Source organism: Lactuca saligna, chromosome 8 (assembly GCF_052625555.1).
Source record: "Lactuca saligna cultivar CGN05327 chromosome 8, ASM5262555v1, whole genome shotgun sequence".
NCBI lineage: Eukaryota > Viridiplantae > Streptophyta > Magnoliopsida > Asterales > Asteraceae > Lactuca > Lactuca saligna.
Genome location: NC_136424.1, coordinates 193393999 through 193419543, shown reverse-complemented (window position 1 = coordinate 193419543; position 25545 = coordinate 193393999).

The following is a 25545-nucleotide window of genomic DNA, read 5'->3' as shown; positions in this document are numbered from 1 at the left end:
TACATAAGGAGTGGTTCTTGGGCCATAAACTCCAATGCCATGCTATTCAACGTTTCGATGCAACCCTTTGGTACGTATAACACTTCAATCAAAGTGTTTACATGTCCTAGGGTGTCTTCACTTGGTTAATTAGTTGTAAAATGACTAATTGGATACATATATGTTTAATTATATGTTAACTAGGATCATTGTGTGTGTTCAACTCTTCACACTACACCTAGCACCTTGTCCAACACTTTCGTACAATCCACTCACTACAGGTGAGTTTACACCCCTTAACCAACCTTTTAAATGATCTTAAATGCTTTTATGGGGGGGGGGGGGGAGGAATACAAGTTGAATATCATAGTTATTATATGAATCACATGAGATTAATAACTATCAATCGATGGATTTAATATACTTTCAAACTGTTTTACCAAAGATATGACTTCAAATTGCTTATCAAACTATTTTACATGTTAAACTCTTTATCAAATTCACTTTTGTATACCAAGAATTTCTTTTACAAATTTCAAACTTATATATTGTTAAAATCATGTCTACTACATATATAGTTATATAAATAAGGTTTGAAGGACTTAGGACTAATAACTCACTTTACTTCCTATTCCTTGTTTGGTTGTGGACTTAGAGTACCCAGTTGTTTGTCCGAGTGTCGTTGAATCCTTAGTTATATATTATGTATATATTTATAGATATAAAGACTTTTATCTCAGTTTAGTACATTCAGTCATACAAACAAGTCTACTAATAAATGATAATAAGTATAGTTTAGGGTTATACTACTTACTACTTCTAGTCCAATGAAGCATACAAAGAGTCAGTTCATTCATGAGTCAACACTTACTACTATGAGAAACTATACAACTATACTATGATGAGAAACTATACATCAATACTATTATGAGAAATTATACAACGATACCATGATGAGAAGAAATACATTCATTATATAAGTACATACATTACATATACAAGTATACTATAACATAAATTTGATCCACTATATCAGAGCATGTCTTCATTGTCATGGCCCGAGTTGTAACCAGAATCTCCTGGAGTGAGAGCATGAGTTTGCGTATAGATCTATACTAGATTGACTATCCTACACCTTGTTGCTAGCTACAGTGGGACCTGCAGGTCTTCGGGTACCAAATGTCATTTCTTTTGATGACTTACATTGTCGTGTTCATAGTCGATAGTATGGTACAATTAATCACACAATACCTTGATATAAATCCGGTTTAAGGTAGTTAGTACAACAGTAGTTATTATCATACAACACTACAGTACTACATTATTTTACACTTTACATTTATTTGGTGATCACTTCACTTAAACATCGATGTACAAACTATATTTTGATAATGATAGTTGCACTTGGGAAAATTACACACTTTTACAAGAAACAAACATAGAAAACAGTTGTGCCTTGGTATAAGGCTACTTTTAGTAAAAAATATAGGATTTTTTAGGAGTTACAGACTTTTAAAAACCCTTAGAAACATTCACATACTTTTACTACAAACATTTAGAAACTCGTACTTCAAACACTGTTTCAAACATTTTGATACAATCATAGACACTAAATACTTATGAACTCACCAGCATTAATGCTGATAAACTCTTTCAAAATAACTTGTATTCTCAGGTCATCAGTAGATAGCTACCAATGCCAGCTTTTGAGAAGATGGAGCGCATACAAGACTCATCTTTTATTTTGATTCATATTTTGGTGTCTTATAAACTACAGAACACACTTGTATTAAAATTATATATTTAATGCAATGGATGATGTTGTTTACTTGTTTTACTCTTATACTCTGTTGTGATACTATACATAACGTCCTCTGCCCCAGAACATTTTCGTCGTTCTTGGTTTTGTGGTGTGACAATGATTAAGTGATCGCTACTTGCAGGGTCATTATGTTGTTGGATTTTTATCCTCTATGTACTGTAGACCTTTGAAAGCTCAATTTTCATGCATATTTGTACTAAAACGTTATAATTAATGAAACCGTCATGTTTTATTTGTAATGTAATTATCTGCTCCATTCTCTCTTTTCATTTATATGTGATATAATGCAGTTCAATCATAAGTACACTGGGACCACCGTAACCGCTAAAATAAGGGGTTTCGATAAACTCATCATCATTCCTGGCTCATAGAAGGAAATGCCTAGGTGATATATTCGCAAAATCATTACAATAACACCATCACCGCCACCATCTCCACCAAAGATGAACTCTGCTGGTTTCCAAGCAGCCGAATCAACTGCAGTTACTATGACATTAGCCCACATCAACTAGGGAACAAATGGAGGTGGTAACGGGAATGGGGCAAGATGCTCCAACCACGGGGATAACCATAGGCACCAAAGAACATGCACCTACAAGGACTTCACCAATACAAAACCCAATTCATTTAACGGAAGCGATGGGGTAATAGATATCACTTGGTGGGTCGAAAAGTCTGATTCTGTTATTGAGATTTTTGGGTGTCCAGATGAAAGAAAAGTAAGATTTGCAACTTTCACGTTTGTTGGTAGGGCTCTTTCGTGGTAGAACGGGCGTAATCAAGGACCTAACTCTCCCACTTGCAAATGCTTGTCATGGTAAGATCTCAAAACAATGATTCTGGATGAGTATTGTCTGTGCGACAAAGTGTCACACCCCCAAACCTGAACGGCGGAAATGTTCGGGGGCGGATGACTTCATGTGGTAACGTAACAAATGAATACATAGTAAAGAAAGCAATACAACCATCATATATATAATTGAAAGTTTACATTTGTCAAAAGTTACATGTTCAAATCCAATTACAATATAATGTAAAAATATGAGATTAAACTGGCGCCGCAACATCCCTTCATCAAAAGCATAATGATACCGGTAGTTACTGAATCCCTGGGACATACAAGTAATTTTGAAAGAGTAGATCAGCATTTAAGCTGGTGAGTTTCATAAGTATTTAATGACAATGTTTGTATGAAATGAAATATCTTGTCCTTGTTTGTTTGTGTTTAGAAAATCCTATATTTTCTACTAGTATAAAAGTAGTCTTCCTTCCAGACCAAAGTTTGTTTCCAAAAATGTATGTAAGTGTAAAAATAACCAATATGTTTGAAAACCTCGTAAATCAATGTGTTTTTAATACCTCTTGTGAGTTTTATAACCATACTATTGACTTGGGATGCCTATACACAATGTTCTTCAGGCGTTGGAATGTTATGACGTTTGTCACCCCAAATGGTGGACCATAGCTAACACTCAGGGCGCGGGTTGTCATGCTCGTATAGATCTATACACAAACACCATGCTCCCCCTCCAAGGGTTCTGGTATATAATATAGGACTTGAAATGTGTACTCGAACGTACGTGAAGTTAATGTCTCACAGAACCGTAGTATAAGAACAAATTTACGTGTTAAAATGTTCGTTTGTTATTGTATATGAAAGTGATTTCTTGAAAATCGTTTTTATAGTATGTAAAAGTTAGCAATATCCTCATAATACTATACCTATTATAGTTTTCTAAAAGTGTACCCCGTTTGTTTTAGAATATCTAGAAAAGGAATCACTTGTTATGAAAGCATAGATTTTTGTAGAGCCTAAGATAGACACATATACTCTAAATCTAGGAAAAGTGTTTAGTTTATACATGCATTACAACAATTTATAGTTTTAAAGATAGAATGCTATTGTAATATATTATGTATACGGGAGTTTCCTATAAAGTTTATAAATCACATATGTTTCTACTTAATAACAGTGTATAATAATCTTTATATATAACACCTGATAGTAGTCGTGTGTTTTACTTGTGTTTTCCCCCCCTTAGAAAGCATATAAAAGCGTTTAGCATATTTAAAAAGGGTAAATTAAGGGGTATGAACTCACTTGAAAGGTTGAAGATAGCGAGATGGAAAAATTGGGCAGAGTTTCGTCTCGGGAAATGGGTTTTTCTCGGGATTCTCGGGAATCTCGGGAGTAAAATCGACCTTCAGGACTTGCACAAAATGACCAGGGCTTCGGGGTAGTGCGGGCACGGAAATCGAGTCAATATCGTAAGAGAAATGAGAGAGATGGAGTAAATTTTCCGGAACCCTCGCACCTTTATTTATAGGAGGCTAAGAGGCCTCGTTACGCGGGGCGTACGTACGTACGCTGGGCGTACGCGTATGTCATGCATGACCGAGTCCTCGACTGCCTCGGAGCTCGGATGAGACGGGTTGGTAGTTCGCATAGGCGCGATGTGGACGATCCGAGGCCAAGGCCTTCGCGTACGCGGGGCGTACGGGGTTACGCGGCACGTAACTCGGATGAGTACGCTGACTCCCCTTCGGATAATACCGAATTTTGATTTAAATAAATACATAATTTATTTAATAAACTTCAAAAATTCATATCTTCTTCATAGAAACTCCGTTTTCCACGTTCTTTATATCCCCGTGAAGGTGAGACCATACTCTACAACTTTCGTTTAGATTCCGTCGGCAAATTCCGAAATTATTTTTATTATTTATTTATAAAATGTCGTGATTAAGAAATTTCTTTAAACAATTCATAATTTCTTTATCTGACATCGGTTTTTGCCAGACCTTTTACCGCTGAAATACAAATGTCGAGACCTTCGATTCTCGCTTAGGTCATTCCGGCCAAAAGTCGCTCGATCTCTGATTCGAGTTTTTAGTTGTCTGTTGCTAAGCTGAATTTGGAAAAATCTTAACTTCAGTATACGAAGCCGGGTTTGAGCATTCTTTTTACGTACGATCCCGGTTTAATGATATAAAACATAGTAGGTAGTTAAATAGAACCTTTTTGGACATTTTATTATTAATGTTAATTTTATTAACTCAAAAGTGGTTACAATACTTGACCTATTAGGCCATTAGAAAGAGTTGAAATATCGGGTTGTCACATCATCCCCCTGTTAGAGGGAATTTCGTCCTGAAATTTAAAGTAGTAGAGACACTAGTGAGCATGAAAGAGATGAGGGTACTTTTGTTTCATTTGATCTTTGCGTTCCCATGTGAATTCAGGTCCCCGCTTGGCGTTCCGGCGAACCTTCACGATGGGTATGCGACTTTGTTTTGTTTGTTTGACCTCTCGGTCCATGATTTCTACTGGTTCTTCCACAAAGTTAAGGTCTCGTTGATCTCGATTTCGTCAAGTGGAATAACAAGAGTCTCATCGGACAGACACTTTTTCAAGTTTGAGACGTGGAAGGTTGGATGTATGTTACTAAGTTCACGCGGTAGGTTAAGCTTGTAAGCCACAGGGCTGATTCTGGAAAGAATCTCGAAAGGCCCTATGTATCTTGGATTTAGTTTCCCACGATTTCCAAAGAGTATTAAACCCTTCGACGGTGAGACCTTTAATAAAACGTGGTCTCCTACCTGGAATTCCAAAGGTTTCCTCCTTTGGTCAGCGCAGCTTTTCTGTCGGTCTCTAGAGGCTTTCAACTGTTCACGAATCTGAACGATCTTCTCTGTCGTTTCTCGTATGATTTCCGGACCGGTGAGAGTGCTTTCAGGAACTCTTCCTTTAGCTAACTGGGTATCGCCAACTTCAGTCCAGCATAGAGGGGATCTGCACTTTCGACCATAGAGGGCTTCGAACGGAGCAACCTTTATGCTTGTATGATAACTATTGTTGTATGAAAATTCGACAAGGGGTAAATGGATATCCCATGCTTTTCCAAAATTCAATCACACAGGCTCTCAGCATATCTTCTAAAGTCTGTATCGTTCTCTCACTCTCCCCGTCTGTTTGTGGGTGGTAGGCTGTACTCATGTCTAGCTTAGTCCTCAGGGAACCTTGTAGTGACTGCTAGAATCTTGAAGTGAATCTACTATCTCTATCAGAGATAATGGATATAGGAACACCATGCAGTCGCACTACTTCCCTTAAGTAAGTTCTTGTGAGCTTTTCCATTTTGTCAGTCTCCTTTATGGGTAGGAAATGCATGGATTTCGTCAATCTATCGACGATGACCCATATGGTATCGAGTCCACCCGTCGTCTTGGGTAACTTGGTTATGAAGTCCATAGTAATCCGTTCCCATTTCCATTCTGGTATCTCTGGTTGTTGTAGTAATCCTGACGGTTTTTGATACTCGATGTTAACCTTAGCGCAAGTATGGCATTTACTTACGAAGGTAGCAATTTATGCTTTCATGTTAGGCCACCAGTACAAATTCTTAAGATCCAAATACATCTTATCTGAACCCGGGTGAACAGAATACCTCGTGTTGTGTGCTTCAGTCATTACTACGTCTCTGAACCTGCCATGTTTCGGCTTCCAGATTCGGTCCATAAGATAATATGCTCCGCCACCCTTGGCTTCTAGATTCTTTTCCATTCGTTGCAGGGATTCACCCGCCACATTTTTAGGTCGCAAAGCTTCCACTTGTGCCTCCTTAATTTGCGTGGATAAGTGGGAATGGATAGTCATAGTCAGAGATTTGACCCTCCGACCAGTGTATTCCTTTCGACTGAGGGCGTCAGCTACCACGTTGGCTTTGCCAGGATGATAACGAATTTCGTATTCGTAGTCATTTAGTAACTCAACCCATCGTCGTTGTCGCATGTTGAGTTCCTTCTGATCGAAAATGCGTTGAAGGCTCTTGTGATCGGTGAAAATAGTACTCTTTGTTCCGTATAAGTAGTGTCTCCAGATCTTCAGAGCAAATACCACTGCTCCTAACTCAAGATCGTGTGTTGTATAGTTCACCTCGTGTGTCTTAAGCTGTCGGTAGGCATAAGCAATAACTTTCTCTCTCTGCATAAGAACACAACCAAGTCCTTGAGTTGACGCATCGCAATACACTACGAAGTCTTATATCCCTTCGGGGAGGGATAGTATCGGTGCGGTGCACAAGGCGTGTTTTAGTGTTTGAAACGCCCTTTCTTGTTTCGCTTCCCAGTTAAAGGCCACGCCTTTCTGGGTTAATGCAGTAAGAGGTTTCACAATGCTAGAGAAGTTCTTTATAAATCTGCGATAGTAGCCAGCGAGACCTAGAAATTGACTAATTTATGTAGGTGTCTTTGGTGCCGACCAGTTCTCGATGGCCTTGATTTTGGAGGGGTCCACATGTATCCCTTTCTCGCTAACCACTTGGCCTAAAAATTCGACTCTTCGAATCCAAAATTCGCATTTAGAGAACTTCGCATAGAGTTTCTTCGATCGCAGTGTTTCTAAGACTTTTCGTAGGTGTTGACTGTGCTCTTCCTTACTTCGGGAGTAGATAAGTATATCATCGATAAAGACGATGACGAACTGATCTAAGTAGGGACGAAATACCCTATTCATTAGGTCCATAAATACTGCTGGTGCGTTGGTTAATCCAAATGGAATTATTACAAATTCGTAGTGCCCATAACGAGTTCGTAAAGCTGTCTTGGAAATATCCCCCTCAAGTACCTGTAATTGGTGATATCCGGATCGTAGATCTATCTTCGAGAAGTAGTTTGCTCCTTGGAGTTGATCGAATAGGTCGTCAATACGGGGTAGAGGGTAACGGTTCTTGACTGTAAGTTTGTTCAGCTCTCTGTAGTCGATGCAAATACGGAACAATCCCTCTTTCTTCATTACGAACAAGACCGGTGCTCCCCAAGGTGAGAAACTTGGTCTTATGAATCCTTTTTGAAGGAGTTCATTAAGTTGACTGGAAAGTTCTTGCATCTCTGCTGGTGCTAGACGATAAGGCGATTTCGCTACTAGGGTAGCCCCTGGAACTAAGTCGATTCTGAATTCGACTTGGCGTTGTGGTGGTAATCCTGGTAGTTCTTCTGGAATGATATCGGGAAAGTCACGTACTTCTGAAATGTTCTTGATGTCCTTCAGTTCCTGGCTTGTATCGACGATGTGCGCTAGGAATGCTCGACAATTCTTCCGTAAACACTTTCGAGCTTGGATGCACGAAATGATACGAAGGTTTGTACTTGATTTGTCGCCGTAAATCACTAATGTTTCGTTGTTAGGGAGATTAAGACGAACTGCTTTTTCAAAACACATGATGTCAGCGCGAAGAAGACTTAACCAATCCATGCCGACTATGACGTCGAAACTTTTAATAGGGACCGGCATGAGATTGATTGGGAAAGAATGACCGTCTAAAGTTAACGTACAGTCCTTGTATATGTAGTTAGTGTTTTCGGTTTTTCCGTTGGCCATCTCTACAGTGAATGATTTTTGTAGCTTGCTAGGTTTAGGTTTAAGTAAGTGAATAAAGTTTTGACTCACGAAGCTTCTCTCCGCTCCACTATCGAATAATATGCATGCATATGAATTATCGAGGAGGAACGTACCAGCAACTACAGTTGGTTCAGCTATAGCTTCATTGTGGCCTATAGTCAAAACTCGTCCCACACCGTCGGTGCCTGCTGCCTTAGGGCAGTTCCTCTTGTAGTGGCCCACCTCGACACAACCGTAGTAAGTCTGACCTATAACCGCACTGGGAACTTGATTGATCGGCTTTGCGGGATCCTTGCAGAAACGGGCTATGTTTCCCTTTTTGTTGCAGTTGGCGCACTACATTTCCCGACAAGGTCCATGGTGGTGGTAAGTGCATTTGGTGCACTTTGGAAGGTTACCTACATAAGGCTTTGTTGTGTAGGTATTTGTAGGAGCTGTAGTAGGTACCGTGGCAGCATTCACTGAAACTAGTTTTTTCTTTGCGGATTCTTGGGAAGACCCACCCTTCCCTTTATTCCATACTCTCTTCCTATTGTTGTTGTTGTTGTTGTTGTTGTTGTTGTTGTTGTTGTTTCCTCTCTGTGGTTCTAGTGCAAAAACGGTTGAGTTCTGATGGCCTCCGTAGTCAATCAGAGATTCTGCCAGTTCCTTAGCACTTTCAAAAGTGTCAGGTTTGGAAGCTAACACGCTTGACCGTATTTGGGGTGTCAGTCCCCATATGTACCTCTCTATTTTCTTGCTCTCAGGAGCAATCATATCTGGGCAAAGGATTGCCAGCTCGCAGAATCTGTTGGTATATGTTGCGATGTCAATACCAACCATTCTGAGAGTCCAGAGTTCATGTTCGAGCTTTTGAATCTCTCCCCGTGGGCAGTATTCTCTCATCATCATGGCTTTGACGCTCTCCCAGCTTATGAAGTTTGCCACTATTAGAGTAAGTACTTTAATGTGGCCGTTCCACCAAGTTAAAGCTCTATCAATGAGTGTGAAGGTTGCAAATTTGACTTTGCTGTGCTCGGGGCAGGAGCAGATTTCAAAGACAGATTCTGTCCTTTCAATTCACTGTCTCAGAGCCATCACACCACCAATTCCATAAAACATACGGGGTTTGGCATTAGTAAAGTCCTTATAAGTGCATTCTCAGGGTTGCCCATGACTCTCGCCATGGTTGGATAGGTGTGTGCCAGTTCTCGAGTCATTAGTACTCGAGTTATTGAGCTGTGACATGGCAGCTACTACCGCTGTGGTGACTGCTGCTTGGAACATGACATCATCAAATTGAGGAGGTGGAGGTGGTGGTGGTATCAGTGTTTCATTGATAGGGTTACGTCTGGTATTCCTGCGTCGCGACATCTTTAACTATACGTTTAAAAGATGATGATATGGATAAGAATAAGTGACAAATGAATGTGTCTCATGAACTAAATTTCCATAGTTCAACAACAGATGATAGCATGAAAAATAGAAAAATGAAAGTTATTTGTAAGACTGAAAGTATGAAACAAGTATTTGGTTTCTCGATGACTTTTCAAGGTTTGAACGAAATACTCAACGTAGTAATAATAGTGTCACTTATATTAATATAAAAGTTGACACAACGATCATGAAAATTTGACCCTTATAAGGGTCTTCGATTACAAAGTTCGAGAAATTTAAAGACTTTTAGCCGAGGTCTTAAGTTATAACAAAATTTGAGGTTTTTCACAAGTACTACTTGCGACGTGCGTTGTGCTTGGAGCTCGATTCTGCATCTGATTGCTTCGACTCCATAAGAAGCCTATCAAAGGCGGCTTGTTCTTCCCTCAATTCTGCGAAGGCTGCATTCGCTTGTTCTTGGAATGCTTCGGCGCGAAGGTGGATGTTATTCTGCAACATCTCTAGGAGGTTGATATCGGCCGTGTGGATTTGTACTTCCACGTTGACCTCTCGGATTCGGTTTGCTTGAACCCCCGATTGATAGGACTGGTTTTCCAGTTTACCTACCATTACTGGAAGTGCTCGGTCGGCTGAACCCCCGTCTCTGATGTTGTAGAAGTCTCGACACATTCCGTAAGGAAAGTGTATCCCTTGTTGCTGGCTCCAGTGGACGAGGTGACTTCCCCAAACAGGAGTCAGTCCTAGAAAATTCCTCCTAATGGGTGGAGGGTTGACTATTTCCGATTCCGAGTCTGTCCCGGAGTCGTCCCCTCCATCCAACTCAATGGGCTCTTCATCCTCCTCCGGATCCTCTTCAATCCATCCTCCGTTGCCTTGTTGTGGGTAGTAGGGGTCTCCATGCGGGTGAAATCCAGCCATTTTGACTATACGAGAATAGGGTTATAAGATTTGATTAAAACTTGAGACATGTAATACTAATTAATCTAGTGTATGCACCAAATACTCCTATAGTATTTAATTTGTACGTTAGATACTAGTGTCTATTTTGTTAAGTTTTGACTTGTTGCTCACTACGATCATTCCTTGACATACGTTAGTCAAATTTCGGATAAACATAGTTGATCAGGCTATATTCGTCCCAAATTTGATTACATATCTCGAGAATTAGTCGTAGTGTCCAACTTGTCCTAAAACTTTTTGTATAGTTCTTATCATAAAAATGTGTCGTTGTATGCATGTATTTCGGATTTTTATAACCTAAAATAATCTATTTATGTGAAATAAGGATTTTAGGTACAAAAAAATTTGTCAGAGACTTTTGAGTCCCTAAGCATTTATAGTTTGTATATCTTATGAGGTTCGATATACTTAGTTCACTATAAACATTGCTCTGATACCAATCTATCACACCCCCAAACCTGAACGGTGGAAACGTTTGGGGGCGGATGACTTCATGTGGTAACGTAACAAATGAATACATAGTAAAGAAAGCAATACAACCATCATATATATAATTGAAAGTTTATATTTTTCAAAAGTTACATGTTCAAATCCAATTACAATATGATGTCAAAATATGAGATTAAACTGGCGCCGCAGCATCCCTTCATCAAAAGCCTAATGATACCTGTAGTTACTGAATCCTTGGGACATACAAGTAATTTTGAAAGAGTAGATCAGCATTTAAGCTGGTGAGTATCAAAAGTATTTAATGACAATGTTTGTATGAAATGAAATATCTTGTCCTTGTTTGTTTGTGTTTAGAAAATCCTATATTTTCTACTAGTATAAAAGTAGTCTTCCTTCCAGACCAAAGTTTGTTTCCAAAAATGTATGTAAGTGTAAAAATAACCAATATGTTTGAAAACCTCATAAATCAATGTACTTTTAATACCTCCTGTGAGTTTTCTAACCATACTGTTGACTCGGGATGCCTATACACAACGTTCTTCAGGCGTTGGAATGTTTTGACGTTTGTCACCCCAAATGTGGACTGTAGCTAACAGTCAGGGCACGGGTTGTCAAGCCCGTATAGATCTATACACAAACACCATGCTCCCCCTCCAAGGGATTCTGGTATATAATATAGAACTTGAAATGTGTACTCGAACGTACGTTAAGTTAATGTCTCACAGAACTGTAGTATAAAAACAGATTTACGTGTTAAAATGTTCGTTTGTTATTGTATATGAAAGTGATTTCTTGAAACTCGTTTTTCTAGTATGTAAAAGTTAGCAATATCCTCATAGTACTATACCTATTATAGTTTTTCTAAAAGTGTGCCCCATTTGTTTTAGAATATCTAGAAAAGGAATCACTTGTTATGAAAGCATAGATTTTTGTAGAGCCTAAGATAGACACATATACTGTAAATCTAGGAAAAGTGTTTAGTTTATACATGGATTACAACAATTTATAGTTTTAAAGATAGAATGTCATTGTAATATATTTTGTATACGGGAGTTCCCTATAAACTTTATAAATCACATATGATTCTACTTAATAAAAGTGTATAGTAATCTTTATATATAACACCTGATAGTAGTCGTGTGTTTTACTTGTATTCCCCCCCCCCCCTAGAAAGCATATAAAAGCGTTTAGAATATTTAAAAAGGGTAAATTAAGGGGTATGAACTCACTTGAAAGTTTGAAGATAGCGAGATGGAAAAACCGGGCAGAGTTTCGTCTCGGGAAATGGGTTTTTCTCGGGCTTCTCGGGAATCTGGGGAGTAAATTTGACCTTCGGGACTTGCACAAAATGACCAGGGCTTCGGGGTAGTTTGGGTACGGAAATCGAGGCAATATCATGAGAGAAATGAGAGAGATGGGTTAAATTTTCCGGAACCCTCGCACCTCTATTTATAGGAGGCTGAGAGGCCTCGTTACGCGGGGCGTACGCACGTACGCTGGGTGTACGCGTACGTCATGCGTGACCGAGTCCTCGACTGCCTCGGAGCTCGGATGGGACGGGTTGGTAGTTCGCACATGTCACACCCCAAAAACCAAAGGCGGAAACGTCTCCGGGGTTGACTACCACGTTGTGTATCAAATCCAATGTACATAGTATTCACAGTAAGCAAACATTACATTACATATATATGAAAGTTTACATGTGTTTCAAAAGTAAAGTTATACAAATATACATATGCATCATATTAACAAAAGTTGAGACGAGTCTTCTACGCACTCCGTCTTCGCCAAAAGAGATCACCGGGTACCTGTCTAACTTGGACCTGAGAATACAAGCGGTTTGAAAATCAGCATAAAGCTGGTGAGTTCATAAGCGGTTTTGTTTTGTGAAAATGTATCAGTTTCCTTTAGTTTCCGAAAAGATTTGTTATCCAAGAAAATCCCATATTTTCTTATGTGAAGTTGGTTAAGTTATCGTTTGTTACCAATTCGATTATGTATTGTATTTACCCCAGGAAAATCCCATATTTTCCTAATTGTAAGATCAATAGTATATCACAAAGTATAGTTTAGCACACAAAACTATATAATGAAAATCTTGGGATCACTATCCCGAAAGACATATAAGTTAGTTTGAGATATTCGAAAGTACGGTTCAAGATCATGGGACTATCATCCCGAACTAACACGAGATAAGTTAATGTATGTATGTAAATATAGATTTGAAACCATGGGATCACTATCCCGAATAAGATACAAATTTTAGAACCCATGGGATCACTATCCCGTATAAGATATAGATTTAGAAAACCTTGGGCTCACTATCCCGAATAGTTCACAGATTTAGAAACCATGGGATCAATATCCCGTATATAGATTTAGAAAACCATGGGATCACTATCCCGTAAGAGATATAAGAATAAACCATGGGATCATTATCCCGTATAGGACATAGATATAGAATAGTTTGATAATACCATGGGATCACTATCCTGAAAGAGACATAGAAACAATACCATGGGATCACAATCCCGAAAGAGACATAGAATATAGATACAAAACCATGGGATCACTATCCCGAACGAAATAAAGATCCTGAACCCAAACTGTGAATAAGCTGGTATTAATACATATTGTGAGTCGGGTAACCATACTAATACGACAACGTGACCTCCTTGACGTTTGTCAGACGTCGAACGATATCCAGAAATTTGTCACCCTAGGCGTGCCCGCCTAACTGTAGCTAGCAGTTAAGGTGTGGGATTGTTAGTCCCGAATAGATCTATTCACAAATTCCGTGCTCTCCCTCCAGGAGACTCTGGTTACACTTCCGGAGAGGATTTACTGATCATCCATAAAGGGTAGTGACTATCTCACAAGCTAGTACTAAACTATTCACAGGGTTCTTATAAGATATTGACATACAGAAAGTTATGAAACACAGTACAGTAAAGTATAAATACATACATGAAATCAACGGATAATATATTCGAATGATACGGAGATAAACTGAACGGACATAGTTTATCTAATAATTTAGTATAGATATCAGTATACGATAGAAAGCACAGTAAAGACCCCCAAATTATTCCCATAATAATTTGATTAGTTTGATTGTTTCTTAACTAAAATCCATTTAGTTGAAATCGAGTAGTCATTCCTTATGCTCAGCATAATACATAAGGAGTAAAAGAGTTTATAGATTTGTCAGATAATGTTTGAAACACATCAAAGTTGTGATTGGAAAACAGTTTTAGTTTGCTTGTATTCCCCCCCTGAAAACATTGAAAACAGTGAAAAAGTCGTAGGGGTATGAACTCACCGAACGAGGTACGAGACGGTTTGGATGCTAAGAGTTGATCCGGGACTTGTAAACGCACGAGGTTCCTAATTATGAAGTAAATATACACATTTGTATCTAATTAGGACTTAGATTGATTGTCAGATAGGGACAATTGCTTCAGGTCGCGATAACACTCCGATACAAGTGTTTGGTGGGACCCGGGTGGCGTTTAGGGACATGAATGGCACAAGGGACTTGGGAAATGAGTTGGGACATCAAAGGAACACCCCCTTTATGGGAGTTTACAGTCTAAACACCCATCACCATGAGTTTACGGCCGTAAACTCATGATGGGTGGTTTATGGTGCAAATTTGACTTCCAACACTTAAGGGATAATTTCTAGACTTGGCTTAAGGACTTGGAATGATTCAAAACATCAATTTGACCCTCTTTGATGGGAGTTTACGGCCTAGCAAGATCCATGGCCGTAAACCCTTGTTTGTCCAAGAAAATGGTGTTAATTGTTGCTAGAACAAATCACATGTGATTGGTAGAATTTATCCAAGGTCTAACATGAGTTTGCATGTGATTTTTGAGTGATTTGTGGAGTTTATGGCCAATGAAACCCCTTTCATGGCCGTAAACTCTAGTGTGTGGTGTTCCAGGGTGTTTCAAGGTCTAGAACATGCATGAAAGGACTTCTAAAATTCATCTAAGGGCCTTAGGGGTGTGTAGTTTGCATTCTAACACCAAAAATTTTGGAGTTTACGGCCCAAGAACATGTCTTGGCCGTAAACCCTTAGAAACCTCACAAATTTTGTGTTTTTGGCCCTCAAAGTATTTTTGATTGGTCCCTTGATTTATTCCAAGGCTTTTGGTGGTGTTGGATGGCTTTCTAACACCTTAGAATGAGATTTATGCCAAGTTTTGTGGAGTTTACGGCCCAAGAACTCTCCTTGGCCGTAAACTCATCTAAGTCCCTCAAAATTAATGTTTCAAGTGTCCAAATGCAAGAATCAAAGTCCTATAATTCATATCTAAGATATAGGGGTGATTTGGAAGGGTTTAAGGGCATGAAAACCCTCATTATGTGAGTTTACAGCCCAAGAATGATCCTTGGCCGTAAAATCCTCCAAACACCACAAAGTTCAAGTTTTACATGTTTAGATTACATATTTTAAAGTCCCATAGCCATATCCAAGGTCCAAACTAGTCAAGGAAGGGTTTAAAGGCTCAAAACCCACCATCTTGGGTGTTCACGGCCTAAGCACCTTCTTAGGCCGTAAACTCATGCATTTTGTCCAATTTCATGTTTAAGTGTCTAATTTGGAAGCTAAACATGCTATAGATTAAGGCTAGGAAGGTACCTTAAGGATTTGAAGCCTTAAAATTGAGTTTTGGACACTAAATCTTTGGATTTTGGAGAGAGGTTAGAGAGAGAGTAGTGAGAGAAGGAAAAGCTTCAAATGAAGGCTGAAACATGTTTATATAGTTCCCAAAATTTGCACACGGTGGAATTCTACCCGATACCGACGCTAACCGCGACTTTTGGTCGCACCCGATTGAGTTTCCGTCACCCGACGGGAACATTTTAAAAACTCGTGAAATAATCATTTTGGGCGAATAACATAAGTTCCTGAGTGCTTTAGACACTCATTAGGATAAAATAAACGCATAATTTATACAAATAAATTTCAAAGAGAAATCGGAACGAATCCGATAACGGCAACTTTCCGGGTAGAACGGGTTTTGGCGACGAACAAATTTCGGGTTGTTACAGCACAGGCGCGACGTGGACGATCCGAGGCCAAGGCCTTCGCGTACGCGGGGCGTACGGGGTTACACGGCGTGTAACTCGGATGAGTACGCTGACTCCCCCTTCGGATAATACCGAATTTTGGATTTAAATAAATATATAATTTATTTAATAAATTTAAAAAATTCATATCTTCTTCATACGAACTCTGTTTTCGACATTCTTTATATCCCAGCGAAGGTGAGACCATACTCTACAACTTTCATATAGATTACGTCGGCAAATTCCGAAATTATTTTTATTATTTATTTATAAAATGTCGTGATTAAGATATTTATTTAAACAATTCATAATTTCTTTATCTGACGTCGGTTTTTGCCAGACTTTTTACCGCTGAAATACAAATGTCGAGACCTTCGATTCTCGTTTAGGTCATTCCGGCCAAAAGTCGCTCGATCTCCGATTCGAGGTTTTAGTTGTTTGTTGCTAAGCCGAATTTGGAAAAATCTTAACTTCAATATACGAAGCCGGGTTTGGGCATTGTTATTACGTACGATCCCGGTTTAATGATATAAAACATAGTAGGTAGTTAAATAGAAACTTTTTGGACATTTTATTATCAACGTTAATTTTATTAACTCAAAAGTGGTTACAATACTTGACCTATTAGGTCATTACAAAGAGTTGAAATATTGGGTTGTCACACAAAGTGCAGAAACCCAAGCAAGAACTGTGGAATCTTACCGTGCAAAACTCCGACATTGCCCTGTTTAGTGAACTGGCACTCTTATGCCCAAGAATGATAACTTCTGAAAGAAAAAAGGTTGAACGCTTTATTTGGGGGTTGAATCCTCCAATCCAAGGGAATGTAATTGCTGCTAACCCCTCAACCTTCGACCATGCCAAACGTCTGGCACAAAAGTTGTACGACCACGGGGATGGAAAGGCATGAAGAATTCCAACGCTGAATCAAATAAGGAGGACAACAACAAGAAAAATCAGGGAAACAAAAGAATAGGGCGACAAATCAAGAATCACCTAAGAAGCAGCAAACTGTAGCAGTCTACGCTGCTACTACTCAGACCTCACCAACACTAGTTGCACCTGCATCAACTACACCAACATCCACAAGGTCATATGCATGCATTCTACCCAAGTCTGATAAATGCAATTTCCACCAGAACGGCGCAGGTAGAGATTTACAATGCTCCAAATGCAATTGAAAAGGGAAAACCTCTTAGTATTTCAAATCTCAGCCCCAACAAAATAACCAACCCAACAATGTAGGGGCCAATCGAGCATGTTACAGGTGCAAGGAGACTGGCTATTTCAAGAGAAACTTCCACAAGGCCAATAATTAATGTGTCGGAGGATCAGGCAGGGTCTTAACAATGGGACAAGGGGAGGCTGTACATGATCTGGCCATAGTCACTGCTACATTTCTCCTCAATGACATATATGCATGCATTTTGTTCGATAATAGGGCGGAATGATGTTTCGTGAGCCATAAGTTTAAGCATATACTAAATCAAAGTCCCCAAAAGTTAGACGAAGCCTTCATAGTGGAAATGGCTAATGGGAAGATTGAAAGCACAAACAACATTTTCATAGGGTGCACACTAACACTAAGTAATCACTCTTTTCAAATCAACTTGATGTCGGTTAATATTAGGAGCTTTGATGTGATCATCGGTATGGATTCGTTAAGCCCGTACCATACCGATTTTATGTTCCGCGAGAAGACCCTTCGCCTTCACCTACCCATTGATGAAACATTAATTATATATGACGATAATCTCAGTACAAACTTCTGTCTTATCTTGTGCATCAAGGGGAAAAAGTGTATGCATAAAAAGAATCACGCCTTTCTAGCCAATGTAGTGGACAAACAGAAAGAGGGGAAGAACATCAAGGATATCCTGGAGGTATGTAATCTTCCAGACGTATTTCCTGAGGACCTCCCGAGAATACCTCCGAGCGACATGTCGAGTTTCAAATCAACCTAGTACCCGGATCTACGCCAATTGTATAGTCGTCGTATAGATTAGCCCCTGTAGAAATGCAAGAGATGTCTAGGCAATTGAGCGAACTACTAGAAAAAGGATTCATAAGATCAAGCTTCTCACCCTAGGGAGCTCTAGTTTTGTTTGTCAAAAAGAAATATGGCTCCTTCCTCATAAGTATCGATTACCGGGAACTCAACAAGGTCACCGTCAAAAATCGATACCCTCTTCCAAGGAACGACGATCTATTTGGCTAGTTACAAGGAGCCAGTTGCTTCTTGAAGATAGATCGGAGATCCTGATACCATCAGTTGCAAGTTCAAGAGGAAATACCCTCTTCCTAGGATCGACGATCTATTTCGGACACGTGGGTAGTGAAGAGGTAATAGACGTGGACTCATCCAAGATCAAGGCTATTGAGGGCTGGGCAACCCCGAAAACACCAACGGAGATTAGACAATTCTTGTGGCTTGTTGGTTTTTATAGGAGGTTCATTCAAAATTTCTCTAAGATCATCAAGCCCCTCACCACTCTAACCCAAAAACGTGTACCCTTCAATTGGGATGCAAAACAAGAAGATGCTTTTCAAACCCTAAAATAAGCCCTTTATAGTGCCCTGTTGTTGTCCCTTCCAGAGTGAACGGAAGATTTCGTGGTGTATTATGATGCCTTGAATTAAGGGTTAGGATGTGTACTTATGTAGCATGGGAAAGTGATAGCTTACGCATCTAGACAAATGAAGAGCCATGAAGTAAACTATACCACCCATGCTCTCAAGCTGCGAGATGTGGTCTTCGCTCAAAAAATTTGGAGGCACTACCTCTATGAGACGAAGTGCACCATTTTCACACACCACAAAAGCCTCCAAGATTTCCTAAACCAGAAAGAACTAAACATGAGGCAACCGTGATGGATCGAGCTGCTGAACGACTACGAATGCGAGATCTAGTACCATCTGGGCAAGAATAACGTAGTGGTCGATGACCTAATTCGAAAAGAATACACGGGCCACTGGGTAATAACACTAACGATGACCATCCATTCCCACTTGTCTTTGCAAATCAACGAGGCTCAACGGGAAGCTTTGAAGCCAGAGAACATCACAAACGAAGCATTTTGTGGAATGGACGAGAATCTCATAATTAAAGACGATGGAGCATACTATCTCATGGACCAGATTTGGACCCCAGAATTCGGAGGGTTCAAAGACGTGGTCTTGAGGGAAGCCCGCAAGTCAAGATACTCTGTGTGACATCCCCAAAATCACGGCCAGAAAAGACCGGTTTTGTTTATACTTTATTTCAAAATCAGAGTTATCTTTTAATAAAAGGGTTGCGGAATTTGTCCCAAAACAATAATATGATAAAGATTTATCAAAAGCATTTCCATAGAAATGTATTTCATTAAAAGACTCGGGATGTCATGTTCGTACAGATCAAAAGTATAAATAGTACAATATAAGCTTTACTACATTATTTCATATCTACAGGTCTATATCCGTAATCCCTCATCCAAACATCACACCTATGCTCATGCGCCACTACCTGTCATACATAACACTGAGTGGGTCAGGCTTGGGAGCCTGGTGAGCACATAGGGTTTTCAACCCACAATAAATAAGTTTATTAATTTCATCGATCAACAATAACCCGATTACTCGTTCCCGTTATCCTCACTTTACGTCCCTAAACACCTATCATAAGGGACCTAGCCTAAGGATCATCATCGGGACGGACACTACTACTAAGGGGATTCCTCAACAATAAATGTCCTAATAGGCAACCATGTGGGGGATGGAGTACACCGGTGAACACATCGTTCACAATACCTATAGGTTGCGAGCCTGCTAGTGTTCCACTGGACTGTCTAGAAGAGTCCGTGGTCGTCATCTATACTCTGCTAGATGACTGGATCAACAACAACAACATCGAGGCCTCTCATCATTTTATAACACATCACCTATTACATCTACCCATGTTTTACCCCAACATTTTCGTAGATATAAAATACATATACAGTTTAAATCATTGAAAACATGTATAACAATGTTCATCTAGCATAGATAGCAAGTATTCAGATAATATGCACACATAGCACGTAATTTACATAAAATACTTCATATCTATGTGTAAGTTGAAAGTAACTATGCACTCACCTGATTAGGTGGTGACTCAGCACTCGGATAGCGCTTCGCTACTCTCAAAATGATATTCCTTCGATAAAACCTAGTATCGATACCACTAGGGTTTAGTCTAATGATAACCGTGACAAATTAATTGTCTGACTATTATTATTATTATATAAGTGTTAATAACACTTAATATAACTCATAATAATAGCCCAAGTAATTATTTTAAGGACCTAATAACATTCCTATATTAAAACATAAGCTAAACTAAAGATAGGATAGGTACAACTCACTTACAGTGGGTTTTTCTCGAAAACCGGGCTTCACTGGAGCAGCGTTCCCGAGCCTAAAGGCTCTTTTCTCGGGACTCTGGGAGCCTCGGGGCTTCCTTCGGGTGCTAGGGGGTTTACCTAGGCTTTTAGGGGGGTTAGGGAGCTTAGAGAGAGAGTTTAGAGAGAGAAAGAAGAGGGGTGAGGGGTGAGGAAATGAGGGAACCCGGCACCTCTATTTATAGGGGAGGATTCTGATGTACTCGCCGAGTAGGGGGGACCTACTCGCCGAGTTGGTCCATGTGGTGGCCTTCTGGTGGTGCCACGTGTCCAATTATGGTGGTGCCACGTCACCCCTATCGCGTGTCAGCCCTCAAACTTAGAAAAATCATAACTTTCGCATACGAGCTCTGTTTTCGATGTTCTTTATATCCACGCGTAGGTAAAATCAAGATCTATAACTTTCGTTTAGACTCCGTTTTCGGCGTTTAGATTGTTAAATGACTGCGAAGAGTTCATAACTCCTTCATACGGACTTTGTTTTCGTCTGTCTTTTTACCGTTGAGTTCCTATGAATGAGATCTTCAACTCTCATTTAGGTCGTGTAAGCCAAAAACCGCTCGAACTAAAATTCGAGTTTCGGGGCGTGCACTGCTAAGCCGAATCTTAGAAAAATCATAACTTCTTCATACGAAGTCAGATTTGGGCGTTCTTTTTATCGATGTTCTTAGTTTAATATATTCTACGACTTTTGTTTAGATTGCTAAGGCTAAAAAGTCTTCTGTCGTGAATTCACTATTTACGTCTCCCGGTGCCGTGCCGGTTTTGCCATAAACTTCGGCGGGTCATAACTTCTTCGTTATAGCTCGGATTTCGGCATTCTTTATATCTACGGAAACCTTGAGACATATTCTACAACTTTGTGTAGAGATATCGGGATTATCTCACACTTTAATTTTGACACTCATTTTTATTCTTTATTAATTATACATTTATAATTAAATAATAAACACATAAACACACATAATTCACATAATACTCAAATATTTCATATTTATTACTTCAAAAAGAGTTACAATAGTTGACCTAGACTATTACATTGACAAAAATGCTTAGCCCTGAAACCCGGGCGTTACAATTCTCTCCCCCTTAGGATGATTCCGTCCCGGAATCATGCATCAGCAAACAGATGTGGATAGCGACTCATCATGTCATCCTCTGTTTCCCAAGTGAGATTCGGCCCATTCGAGTGTTTCCATCGGACTAGCACCAAGTCTACCATCTTGCGTCGTAACTTCTTAGTCTTACGGTCAACAATTGCCTCAGGCTCTTCAATCAGCCGTTTATTCTCATCCATCCTTAACTCTGAAATTGGAATTATGTCGGGAACATCTCCCATGAATTTCCTCAAATAACACACATGGAAGGTGTTATAAATACCATTGAGTTCTTCGGGCAATTCCAGCTTGTAAGCTTGGTTCCCAATCTTCTGAAGAACTTTGAACGGTCCAATAAACCTTGGACTCAACTTTCCTTATTTCCCAAATCGTATAAGTCCCTTCCACGGTGAGACTTTAAGCAAAACGGAATCCCCAACTTCGAAGGTTATCGGTCGTCTTTTCTTGTCAGCATAGCTCTTCTGACGATCCTGAGCTGCTAACATTCTTTCCCTAATCACCTTCAATTTCTCAGCAATCTCATGGACCATATCGGGGCCCATAAACTGCTTCTCTCCGGCTTCAAGCCAACAAGACGGCGTACGACACTTCTGTCCATACAAGGCCTGATAAGGTGCCATCTTGATGCTCGAGTGAAAACTATTGTTGTAGGAAAATTCTACTAGAGGTAAGTGCTCGTCCCAATTCCCTTGGAATTCGAGGGTACATGCTCTCAACATATCTTCCAGTGTCTGAATCGTTCTTTCGCTCTGACCATCAGTTTGCGGATGGTAAGCAGTACTCAAACACAACTTTATACCCAACTCCTCTTGTAGACTCCTCCAAAACCTCGACGTGAAACGACTATCACGATCTGACACAATCGTAAGAGGGACACCGTGAAGTCTTACAATTTCCTTCACGTAAGCATTTGCGAGCTTATCCATAGACCACTTCTCGTTGGCTGCTATGAAGTGTGCACTCTTGGTGAAACGATCCACGACTACCCAAATCATGTCGTGTCCGTTCTTCGTTCTGGGCAGTTTAGTCACAAAATCCATGGTGATGTCTTTCCATTTACCCATGGGTATAGGTAAAGGTTCTAAACTCCCATACGGTTTCTGATGTTGTGCCTTAACCCTCGGACATGTTACGCACTCAGCCACATACTTCGCAACATCGAGCTTCATCGTCGGCCACCAGTAGTAGGGTTTTAGGTCCCTATACATTTTAGTGCTACCAGGATGAATCGAGTACATGGTCTTGTGTGCTTCTTCCATTAGAAGATCTCTTATTCCTCCCGTCTTAGGTACCCAAATTCGATCTTGGAATACCTTCAGTCCTCGACTGTTCGTACCGAACATTAACGTTTTTCCCAAACGTTCTTTCTTTCGGTCATTCTTTTCTAAAGATTCTTCTTGAGCTTTCCTGATACTTTCCACAATCGTCGAGACGACTTCAATTCTTAACGCTCTTGGCCTTTTCCTTTCAAGATTGACTTTCCGACTGAGAGCATCAGCAACAATATTTGCTTTACCCGGGTGGTAAAGTATCTCACAGTCGTAGTCCTTGAGAAGTTCTAGCCAACGTTGTTGCCTCATGTTCAACTGCTTCTGATTAAAGAGATACTGGAGACTCTTATGATCAGTGAAGAGCTTGCACTTCGTGCCGTAGAGGTAATGCCTCCATATCTTTAAGGCAAATACTACCGCTGCCAACTCCAGATCATGAGTGGGGTAGTTCTTTTCGTGCTCTTTCAATTGTCGAGATGCGTATGCTATCACCTTTTCTTTTTGGGTCAGAACACAACGCAACCCGACTCCAGATGCATCACTATAAACTACGAAATCTTCGACTCCATCGGGTAGAGAAAGTATCGGTGCTTCACATAACTTCTTCTTTAGCTTCTCGAACGCCTCATCGTGTTTCTCACTCCATGTATACGTAGCTCCTTTATGGGTCAAAGCTGTTAATGGAGCAGCTATCGAAGAAAAGCCTTGGATAAATCGTCGGTAATATCCAGCTAATCCTAGAAAGCTTCGAATCTCCGTGGGACTCTTCGGACATTCCCACTTCATTACAGCCTCGATCTTGGCGGGGTCAACCATTATTCCTTCTTGGTTAACAAAATGACCCAAGAATTGGACTTCCCGTATCCAAAAGTCGCATTTGGAGAACTTTGCAAAAAGCTTCTCCTTCTTTAACACCTCCAACACTTCTCGTAGATGCTTGTCGTGCTCCTCCTGGCTTTTTGAGTAGATGAGAATGTCGTCGATGAACACTATCAAGGATTTATCGAGGAATGGTTTACACACCCTGTTCATCAAATCCATGAATGCTGTGGGAGCATTGGTTAGTCCGAATGACATAACCAAGAACTTGTAGTGTCCATATCTTGTTCTGAATGCAGTCTTCTCAATATCCTGCTCTCTCACCTTCAGCTGATGATATCCTAACCTAAGATCGATCTTTGAGAAGTAGCTCGAACCTTGCAGCTGATCGAATAGGTCATCAATCCTCGGTAATGGATACTTGTTCTTCACCGTTGCCTTATTCAGCTCTTGGTAGTCTATGCACATCCTCATGCTTCCGTCCTTCTTCTTCACGAATAACACCGGAGCTCCCCAGGGTGATGAACTAGGTCGAATGAATCCGCTGTCCAACAACTCCTGAAGTTGTGTCATAAGCTCCTTCATCTCCGTCGGTGCTAATCGGTAAGGTGGCTTTGCTATCGGTGTTGTTCCTGGTAATAAGTCTATACGAAACTCCACTTGCCTATCAGGTGGTAATCCGGGAAGATCTTCGGGAAAGGCTTCTGGATAATCGCACACAACCGGTATATTCTGCACCTCTTTCTTTTCTTTCTTAGCATCGATTACGAATGCCAAGTACGATGCACATCCCTTGGACAAACATTTCCTGGCTTTCATCAAGGAGATGGTTCCAGAACTCACTCTGCGTTTGTCCCCGTACACCATAAATGATTCCTTTCCGGGTGGGTTTATCCTAACTATCTTCTTTCGGCATAATATCTCGGCATCGTTGGCGCTAAGCCAATCCATAACCAAAACGATGTCGAAACTGTTTAACTTTATGGGTAATAGTTCCTCCTGGAATTCGTTTCCGTTTAGGTCAATGACGATGTTCCTAATACGATTACTAACAGGTACGAATTTACCGCTGGCAACTTCTACGATCAAGGCATTATCAAGTTTTTCTACAGGTAATGCTAATTTCGCACTAAATTTATCCGACACAAAGGAGTAGTTGGCTCCGGAATCAAACAGTATATTTGCAGGCAAACCATTTACAAGAAAGGTACCTGAAGCGACGCCTGCTGCCTCCTTTGCAGCCTCGAGCATCATCTGGAAGGCTCTCGCCTTCGGCTTCGGTGGTATGTTGGGTCTTCCTGCCTCCTTCTTCTTTGGGCAGTCCTTCAAAATGTGCCCTTCTTCATTACACCCATAACAGGCCTTCTGGTTGAGGGTGCATTCATTGGCATAGTGCCCAGGCTTTCCGCATTTGTAACAAGTGACCCCTCCATCACACTTCCTAGAGTGCTTCTTGCACTTGTCACACCACTTTGCTTCCGATCCTCCTCCTCTCAAACCAGACTTCGAGAATCTACCTTTCTTACCGGACCTCGAGGATCCGTCAAATTTCCTTTTCTCTCCCACTTCCGCTCTTTCCAGACCCTTCTCTCGTATCTGGGTCTCCACATTCTTAGCAGCCCAGATGGCGACTTTCAGAGTGGTAGTTTGCTTGACCATTGGACCGAAGTCCGCTGGTAATCCGAGGGCAAATTTGTTAACCTTGGAGAGTTCAGTTGGGACGAGGTGAGGAACAAGCTTCATTTTCTTAGTAAAGCTTGCAGTGTATTCAGTAACGCTCATTCTTCCCTTCTTCAGATTCTGGAATTCGTTGTTGATCTCCAGAAGATCCTGCTCAGAGCAGTATTGC